The sequence below is a fragment of the Eriocheir sinensis genome, chromosome 1 (genome assembly GCF_024679095.1).
Source record: "Eriocheir sinensis breed Jianghai 21 chromosome 1, ASM2467909v1, whole genome shotgun sequence".
Lineage (NCBI taxonomy): Eukaryota > Metazoa > Arthropoda > Malacostraca > Decapoda > Varunidae > Eriocheir > Eriocheir sinensis.
In genome coordinates, this window is record NC_066509.1 from 27,378,359 (window position 1) to 27,387,766 (window position 9,408).

The 9,408-nt window shown below is 40.4% G+C and overlaps 1 long non-coding RNA gene across 1 annotated transcript; it reads right to left on the reverse strand.

Moving 5' to 3' along the window:
• Window positions 1-5,536: 5,536 nt before the first annotated feature.
• Window positions 5,537-7,194, reverse strand: LOC126995981 (uncharacterized). Its single transcript, XR_007750866.1, has 3 exons — window positions 6,291-7,194; window positions 6,159-6,246; window positions 5,537-6,116 (listed from the first exon to the last, which is right to left on the reverse strand). It is a non-coding gene; the product is annotated as an uncharacterized LOC126995981 (long non-coding RNA).
• Window positions 7,195-9,408: the final 2,214 nt, after the last annotated feature.

Genomic DNA, 9,408 nt, shown 5'->3' on the forward strand with positions numbered 1-9,408 from the left:
AGTATTTCCGTAACAGTGATTTCTATATTTAGAGATTTTTATTCTATTTTATCACTTCCTTCTTTTTCTTCGTCATCATCATCACCATCAATATCATCAGTTGCCTTCTTTTTTTACGTTTAAAAAAAATCTTCCCCAAACAGTAACAAATATGTGGTTTTCATCATTATTATCATCATCGCCATCACCATCATCATCAGCCTATACTTCATGATCCTTCTTTCTTGTTCTTCTCTTGCTTCTCTTTCGCTTCTGATCATAACTCACATTATTTTTACACGTTTATTCCTCCTGTGTTTTACTTCTTTCCTTATTCTTCTCTTTACTCTTTCTTCACTGTCTCTTCTCTTCCTGCCTTTGTTTTCCTTACTCGTGACCTCGTAAACTTTCTTCCCCTCGTCCTTTACCATCTTTTCCTAATCCTTCCTTTATTTATTGTTTCTTTCTCTCTTCCTTGTTTATGTTTTCCTTTCCTCCAGATCAAACTCTTCCCTCCTCGCCTGATCTTCCTTTGTTTATTTTCTTTCGCAATCCAACTCTTTATTCTTTCCTTCTCCTCCCTCTCTTTTTACACTTGTTTTTTCCTTCACTTGATTTAACTTTTCTGTTCTCCGCCTTTCCCTTCCTCCGTGTATTCCTTCACTCTCTTCGCTTATGTTTGTAACACTTCACGTCTCCTTTCTTCCCTCTCCCTCCGTTCTCATTTTTCTCTCCCTTGACCTCTATTCTCCTCCACTCTTATCTTTCTAATCTCCTTTTCTTTGGTCATCAGATTTTTTATTCCATGCTCTGCCCTACTTTGTTGTCCTCATTTTCCTCTTTCCTCCACCTAATTCTCTTTTTCCTCCCATATCTCCCTTTCTCTCTCCTTCACCTGCTTCCATGTTTTGACGTTCTTCCCTTCCTTCACTTACTTCGTTGCCCTTCTTTTCTTCCCTTTCTCCATTTTGCCCCCCTTCCCTTTACTCTCTCACCTCCTCCTCCTCCATCTTGTGTTCTCCTCTATTCTCCCTGTTTCACATCCTTCACTTCCCCCCTTTCTTCCTTGTCTCCCTCTTTTTCCCTCCCTCCCTTCCTCTTTTCCTTCCATCACTCCTCTTCCCTGTCTTTAACTCCGGCCTTAAATTATCTCCTTTCCTTCTTTCCTTCGCAGTATCCCTTTCTTTCTCAACTCTCCATTTCTTCCTTGATCATTTTTCTTCCCTTCTTTCCTTCTTTCCCTGCTCTTCCCTTTCCTTCCTTCTGCCTCTCTCCCGCCACTCATTTCAAAGGATCCCTTTCTTTCCTCCCTTCCCTCCCTTTCCTTCCATCCACTGCCCCTCCCTTCCCTTTCCTTCCCTTCCCTTCCCTGCCCCCTTCCTCCTGCCAGCCTCTTCACCTCTTTCCCTTAACCCTTCCCTTCTTTCCCTTGCTCTTCCCTTCCCTTCCTTCCTTTACCCTTCCCCTCCATTACCCTTCCCTCCACCCCCCCCTCCCTTCCTTCCTTTCCTTCCTGTCCCTTTCCACCTGCCAACCTCTTCACCTCTTTTCCTGAACCCTTGATCCCTTTCCCTTCTTTCCCCTTCTATCCCCTTCCTTCCCTTCCCTTCCCTCCCTCCCCGTCAACCCGTTCAGTCATTCCAGTCCTTCACAGGGGCAGCAGAACGCGTCGTTTTTCCGCCTCCGAGACACAAGCCACTGCTCCTTAAAAATGCAAAACAGAACAACAATTTTGACGCTGAGGATTAAAAGGACCCTCCGACTTCTTTTTACCCTTTCGGCTCTCAGAGAATCGAGGTTTTAATTTTGCATGAAGGTTAATTGTTGGGAGTGTTTGCTTTTATTAATTGTGAATATGGAAAAAATGTTGAGAAAGGCTAACATTTGTGTTCTTATTGCGATCAAGTTTAATCTACTTTGTAACTTTTTTTTCATATCTGAGTGTGGTTCTGAGAAAAATAGGTTTTAATTATACATCAACGATACTGTTACGAAACATTCTTATTTTATCTATTCGATATATGAATAAATAGTTCAGACCAATATTAACATTTTTATCTCTACCAATTTCAATCATTGTAGAGTATATGATAAAAAGTCGGCTTGTCTCGTTGAACGAAAATTACTGAAACCTGGCAAACTATTCTGATATTCCGGCTGCATTGGGAAGTACTGTCAATATGCTTCGTGACTTTATTATATGAAGATTAATCAGCCTCGGGTAAAGTTACGTGTGAAGTATGAGATAAGACGTAGACTGTTCATTATGAACAATAATAACTGACACGTGATGAACGCTTCGGGCAATGTTTCAGATGAGCAACTGTCAAAATGTTTCGTTCCCTCCAGTATGTTTTATACAGTAATCGTATACGTTTATCTAATCATGTCTTCTGACTCATATTTTTTTCATCTCCCTATTCTTTTTTTTTCATTAATCTTCTTGGAAAACACAATATCATACCCTTAAACGCGACACAGTAAGTTCCTTTAAAACGCTGATATAAAAAGGAAAAAAATATGAAATCTCCGGACATAAAAAAACGGTAAATATTTTGGAGAAACATGGCGACAATAAAACCTCCTGAACACAACAATTACATCCTGTGAAAACAACAACAACAACAACAACAACAAAATATATACGCACCTAAACACCAAACACACAACTACAAAAACACTCGCAAACAAATTTCTCTCTCTCTCTCTCTCTCTCTCTCTCTCTCTCTCTCTCTCTCTCTCTCTCTCTCTCTCTCTCTCTCTCTCTCTCTCTCTCTCTCTCTCTCTCTCTCTCTCTCTCTCTCTCTCTCTCTCTCTCTCTCTCTCTCTCTCTCTCTCTCTCTCTCTCTCTCTCTCTCTCTCTATCATTTCTTACTCTCATTTCTTCCTTCACATCCTTTCAGTTGTTTTTGATCTCCTTTTGTTCCGTATTTTTTTTTATTTTTATTGCACAACCTTCAATACCACTCTCCTCCTCCTCCTCCTCCTCCTCCTCCTCCTCCTCCTCCTCCTCCTCCTCCCTCCTCCTCCTCCTCCTCCTCCTCTCTCCCTCCCCTCCTCCTCCTCCTCCTACTCCTCCCTGACACACACCTCCGATAAGACGTAAATCAGGAGGAGCCATTATAAGCGCCAGACAGCCGGGACAGCTGGGCGGGAGGAGGCTGGGCGGGATAAAGCGGATGTTTGCTAAGAAATAACTAAAATAGCTTTATATATTGAGAGTCCTTTGCAGGGACAAACACTATTAGGCGACCAGACGGAGAGAGAGATGCATAGATAGGTAGGGTGACAGGTAGGTATGTAGGTAGGCAGATAGGTAGAATAGTAGGTAGGGAGAGAGGTAGAGAAGTAGGTGATTTGGTGGGTATATATAATTATATGGAAAAAAAGAAAAAGAGAAAGAGGATTAGACACTGAAACAAGCGAGAACAACAACTGAGAAGTAACAAAACTTGAGACCCTGAAACTTATTCCTGCAGACATGAAAAAAGGATACTAATGGAACTACGTAAGCAATAAGACAGAACAACATATAAAACACAGTGAAAGAGGATTAAACACACAAAAAAAATGTACGAGAAAAAAAGAGAAAAGTAACAACTCACACAGTAACAATTATTAAGACTCCACTGTTTATTAATAAAGCCATAAAAAAAACTTACTACTTCTGGTTTAAGCATTAAAAGCGTCAGGCCGTTGATAACACCAATCCAAGACTAACACCCCAAAGCTACCCGTGTTCCGCCAAGGCCGTGAGAGTTAGGAGGCGGGAGGAAGGAACAGCTGTGCCTCCTCTACCATTAGGATTATTCAAATAAGAACGTGACGAGTAAATTGCTGCTTAATGGTAATGAGCTTGGGGAAGAAAATACACCATAAAAAGCTAATTTCCAAGGTCTTGAGGTTCTTGAAGTCTTGAAGCATTGAATACTAAGACAATGACTTAAATGTCGATGCCTGTTGTCAGGACCCAGAAAACGAGGAAACAGAGGAGTGAGATATACAACTGTGTAAACACCTGACAGGACAAACACTAACAAAAAGGGTGACATATATATAAGTGTAAACATCTCAAGTACAAAAGAGGGGAAACAACGAGGGTAAAGGAAAACAGATACCCAGAGAGGAAAGGCAGGTATACAACTGTGTAGACATCTGACAGGACAAACACTAACAAAAAAAGTGACATATATAACAGTGTAAGCATCTCAAGTACCAAAGAGGGGAAACAACGAGGGTAAAGGAAAACAGATACCCAGACTCAGATACAGAAAACAGATGCCCAGTGGGCGTGGTCAGAAAATGTTAACAACCATTGAAAAAGACTCTGACCCGTGACGTCAGTCGTGGCGACATGTTATGAGCCAATAATTTAACAGAAAAATAACTGTGGGAGTGTCTTAAGACTGACTCACGAATAGCAGGAGAAGTAAAACAATACAACATAATGAGCGAGCAGATGGGTGTGACAGGAAGTATTGGCCATTGGTTATGTAGAAAATTAAGGGCGTGTCAAGGATGTAAGTCCGCCTAAAGCAAAGAAAAATGTGGCCTAGAACTCAGTGTTATGAGTAGACCGAGCTTGGTTCTCGCCTCAAGCAGACCTGCTACTCACTCAGCCGAGGATGGCTGTTGTGATCTTAATCGTGAGTAGAAATTCGAGAATCTAAGGGAAACCGACTGTATTGTCCTGGAGATTATAATGTAGGAGATGTGAAGTAGGAGGGTGAGTGGCCACTGATAGTGATTTTTTGTTTGCGATGTAAAGCAAAGGTAAAACCACTGGGTGTGGTAAAATTGGGTGTTTCCATGACTTGTAGTAGATTATACTATAGGAATGTGTTATTAGGATTTTGTGAAGAGAGTACATAATGATTGTGATGTAAGCAGAGAGATACAAACCACTGCTTGTGGAACGACGAGTGTTATTATTATTGGCAACAACTGAGCACATATTGTAGTATTATGTTTAAGACATGTCGTTTGTCATATGTTGCATCCATTGCTGAATATGCCAGTGTTATGATCGTCTGAGCATAGAATATTGCGTAAGGCAATTACTTTCATTTAATTTTAAATAAATGTATATTTACTTTTTCCTTGTTTATCCCCGAACACCAGTCTCCAATAACAACTTAAGCCGGATCACGCTACCAGGGATACGAGACGGTGAGATCATTTATGGAGTAATTAATGAGTGATAAAAGAGTTGATTTAATACAAGAAAAGAAGGGTCTAAAACTGGCGGCAGCGGTATAGGGATAAATAGGGACATGTGCTTACAGTGCTTTTGTTTAATTTACTCTGACGAGAAAACGCCTCTTATTTTCATTAAGCTTTGCTCGTTTTAAGTGGCGGAAATAATAGTGACGATTTAATTATATAATTAATGCTTCTTCCGGAGGACATGGACTTTGACGATATGGTAATGGAAACTCTGGCCAACCACTGTTGTTCTGTAGTGCAATGGGTAGCACGCGACTCAACCTAGAATTCATGAGTTCCTTCCCGGGCGGAGTGGAGAGGGATGGGCAGTCTCTATCCACACGCGCCGCGATCCATTCATCAGTGAGAGGGTGTCAGGTGACAGGCAGCGGCAGCGTCCTGCCTCTCAGGTTTGTTTGTTTTAGGATTGTTACCCCAGGATGGAGGGGAGCACGGGGCTCTACGCCTCACAGGGTGGAGGTGTGCCGCGGCGGGCATGCAGCCATAGAGTGACTTTATAAAGGCCTAACCCGCGTCCCCCAGGTAGGAAGTGTAGAGTATGATCTAGAAAAAATGTGAAATACTAAGAAAAGTGTGAGGTATGGATAAAAGTCATGGAAAAAAGAAAAAAAAAATGAAGCATATGGACAATAGTGTGAAGTATTGAGATAAATGTGTGAAGTAAGAGGATCAGAGGAAGAGGAGGCCAGGGTAGTGCCCCCCTCAGTTAACTACTACAAATAACATTAAATAAATAAATGAATAATAAATAAATAAATAAATAAATATGCACACTTGCAGTGGAAAAAACGGAAAATGAGCGAAGAACAAAACAGGGAGTAACCTTTAATATAATAAGATGAAGGCTATAACGAAGAAGGGAGTAACCTTTAATATAATAAGATGAAGGCTATAACGAACAAGGGAGTAACCTTTAATATAATAAGATGAAGGCTATAACGAACAAGGGTAACCTTTAATATAATAAGATGAAGGCTATAACGAACAAGGGAGTAACCTTTAATATAATAAGATGAAGGCTATAACGAACAAGGGAGTAACCTTTAATATAATAAGATGAAGGCTATAACGAACAAGTGAGTAACCTTTAATATAATAAGATGAAGGCTATAACGAACAAGGGAGTAACCTTTAATATAATAAGATGAAGGCTATAACGAACAAGGGAGTAACCTTTAATATAATAAGATGAAGGCTATAACGAACAAGGGAGTAACCGCCTCACATAAATATAAGGAAAAGAAGGCTATAACGAACAAGGGAGTGACCTTAAAAATAATGAAAAGAAGGCTATAATTAACATAACTCAAGAGTAACTTTGTTAGGCAGATCGCACTACTCATAATAATACATATGCAAAAGTGGCAGCACTCCTAGCGTGTGTGAGTTTTAACGGATGAATTTATTAAAGAATTAGGGCTCGCAGTAAATAACTGTGAAGCGAAACCCGTGAATATTGTCTCTGTGCAAAGATACCATATTGAAAATGACGGTAAAAGACAAGTTAATATGGAAGGAAAAAGTAGTTTCCAAGACTTATTGATAACACGCGATGTAGATTTGCCGACTCATATTATGTTGAGTACTGATTTGTCGTGTAGCACGAGATTATTTTGAAAACATTGCAACTAAATGAGGAACAAAAGAACGAAGCTTAAAACTGATAATAGAAGGGGAAACCATACAATTATGCCAGGAAAAATATGTCTTATATCTAGAGGTGAAGGATCTTAGCTAAATGTAGATGGAAATGAAGAAGGTCTCACTGAAAATAAGGCCGTACGTTGCCAAGCAGCGGAACCTTTGCAACTGCATGCATCTGTTGCAGGTTACATAACGCTAGTGACGCAACTACAGGCAAGTGAAGCTTTATTTGAACCTTGTGTTAGTACTCCTCAGGTGAGAGTCTTGTGCTCAGGGATAGTTAAGTTAACCCCTTCATCTGACAATCAAAGATCTTATGTCACTGTGCCGTATTTGAATATTGAAAGTGAGTGTAAAGATAGATGATAATACAACGTTAGGATTTGTGCAGCCTGTCACTCAGGAGCTATACGCTGATCTGCCACAAGTATCTAGTGTACAGACCGCTGACACAGCTAAAACAGACTTGAAGCCCGCAGAGCTTGAAGTAAGAAAGAAAAGCCTCTATCAAATTGTTGACGCTAAATTTCCAAGTGAAGAGAGAGAATTAGGTTTTAAAGTCCTTAATAGATAAATATATAACAGTGTTTTCCACAGAACAAGAACCATTAACAGTAACGCCCTATTTTTTTAAGCACCATCAAGCAAAACACTGATGAAGTAGTGTACAGGCGTTCATATAACATTCATATCAGTTATCATGACAGAGTAAATAAACAACTTATATCGCTCCAGCAACAGGGTGTGATCCGCCCTTCGCGATCACCCTATAATGCCCCACTTATCCCAGTGCAAAAAAACATGGAGTACTACGACTTTGTCTGGACTTCCGGGCACTTAATAAAACACTACGGGACGACCGGTACCCACTCCCTAATATAATTACCATACTCAATCAATTGGGAGATAGTAAGTTTTTTTTCATGCCTAGACTTGAAACAGAGTTACCATCAAATCCCCCAAGATGAAATCAGCAGAGAAAAGACGGCATTTTCTTCTCCAGCAGGACATTGGGAATTTACTTCCCTCCCCTTTGGCCTTAAAACAGCCCCGTCCTGCTGCAAGAAAATAATAAACACTGTCCTTACAGGACTATTAAGCAACAAGGTTCAGGTGTACCTTGATGACATAATTATCCTGGGCGATACATTTTCTAATCACGCAGATAACTTAGAACAAATTCTGGATCGCTTAAAGGAAGCCAAACTGACTCTTAAGATGGAAAAGTGTAACTTTTTTAAGGACAAAGTAGATTACCTGGGCCATGCCATCCGCTCAGAGGGAATAAGACCTCAATCTGGCAAGCTGGAGGCCATACAAAACGTCCCGGCCCCCAAACTGTTCATGATTTACAGTCATTTCTTGGATTGACTAATTATTATCGCAAATTTATTGCAAATTATTCACAAATTGTTGCTCCTTTTCTAAAGATTTACAAAGGGAAGAAAGGTACACAAAAAATAAATAAATAAATAAATAAATAAATAAATAATTAAAACTCCACTCATATGGACGGATGAAACAAAAATTGCGTTCTCAACCCTTAAGGATAGAATGCTTGGTACAGTCACTCTACGCATCCTACTACAATACTGGTGGAGTATTGCAATAACAGGATAATGATGATAAACTAAGACCTGTATCTTTTTTTGTGAGAAATTGAATACGGCAGAACAGCGGTACAGTATAGTTGAACGAGAGGCTTTAACTGTAATTTATGGGTTACACGTAAACCGCCCATTAATACTGGGTTACCCTGTTGAGATCCACACGGGTCACAGACCTTTAGTCTGGTTGTTACAGGTAGCTAGTCCCAACGGCAGGATAGCTAGATGGCAGACTCTCATGAGTGAGTATGGTTTCACAATCAATCATTTGCCTGGCAAGGAAAATATAGTAGCAGATTTTTTTTTTTCAAGGATGAAGGCTTACAGGACACTGAGATTGAATTAGAAGGACACGCGCGATAATGTTTGTGGATGGGGAACAACAAAAACCGTGGAACACGTGGATAATGAGGGGCAAGGTATTGCACTAGTGCAGAAAAAGAAACAGGCGCCGAAAAATTAGAAAATAAAATACATGATATGTATGGACCTGAATAGTGAGTGTATTGGCCACACACTTGACTGGAGTATTCAGGAGATTAGTGAGCTGCATGATGAGCAGCCAGAATATAAGTATGCTAAAAGAAGGAAGCCCCAAGAATGAAAATTGAGCAAAGACTCAGAGAAAAAAGGCATAATGTGAGATGCCGCCCCTGTTAGAGGTACAGGTGGAAAATGTGTTATATTGTATTGAAGATGGGCATAATCTGAGATGCCGCCCCTGTTAGAGGTACAGGTGGAAATTATGTATATTGTGTTGAAGATGGGCATAATGTGAGATGCCGCCCCTGTCAGAGTTACAGGTGGAAATAAATGATGTGTTTTAGTGAGTCCGTACGGAGAAGCCACTAAGGTGGTGATTCTACCCCCCAAGTATTTCCAAGGCGATAACTCTGGCTCATTCGTCGCCACTGCAGGGCACGGAGGAACCAAAGTTACGTTATGTCGGTGT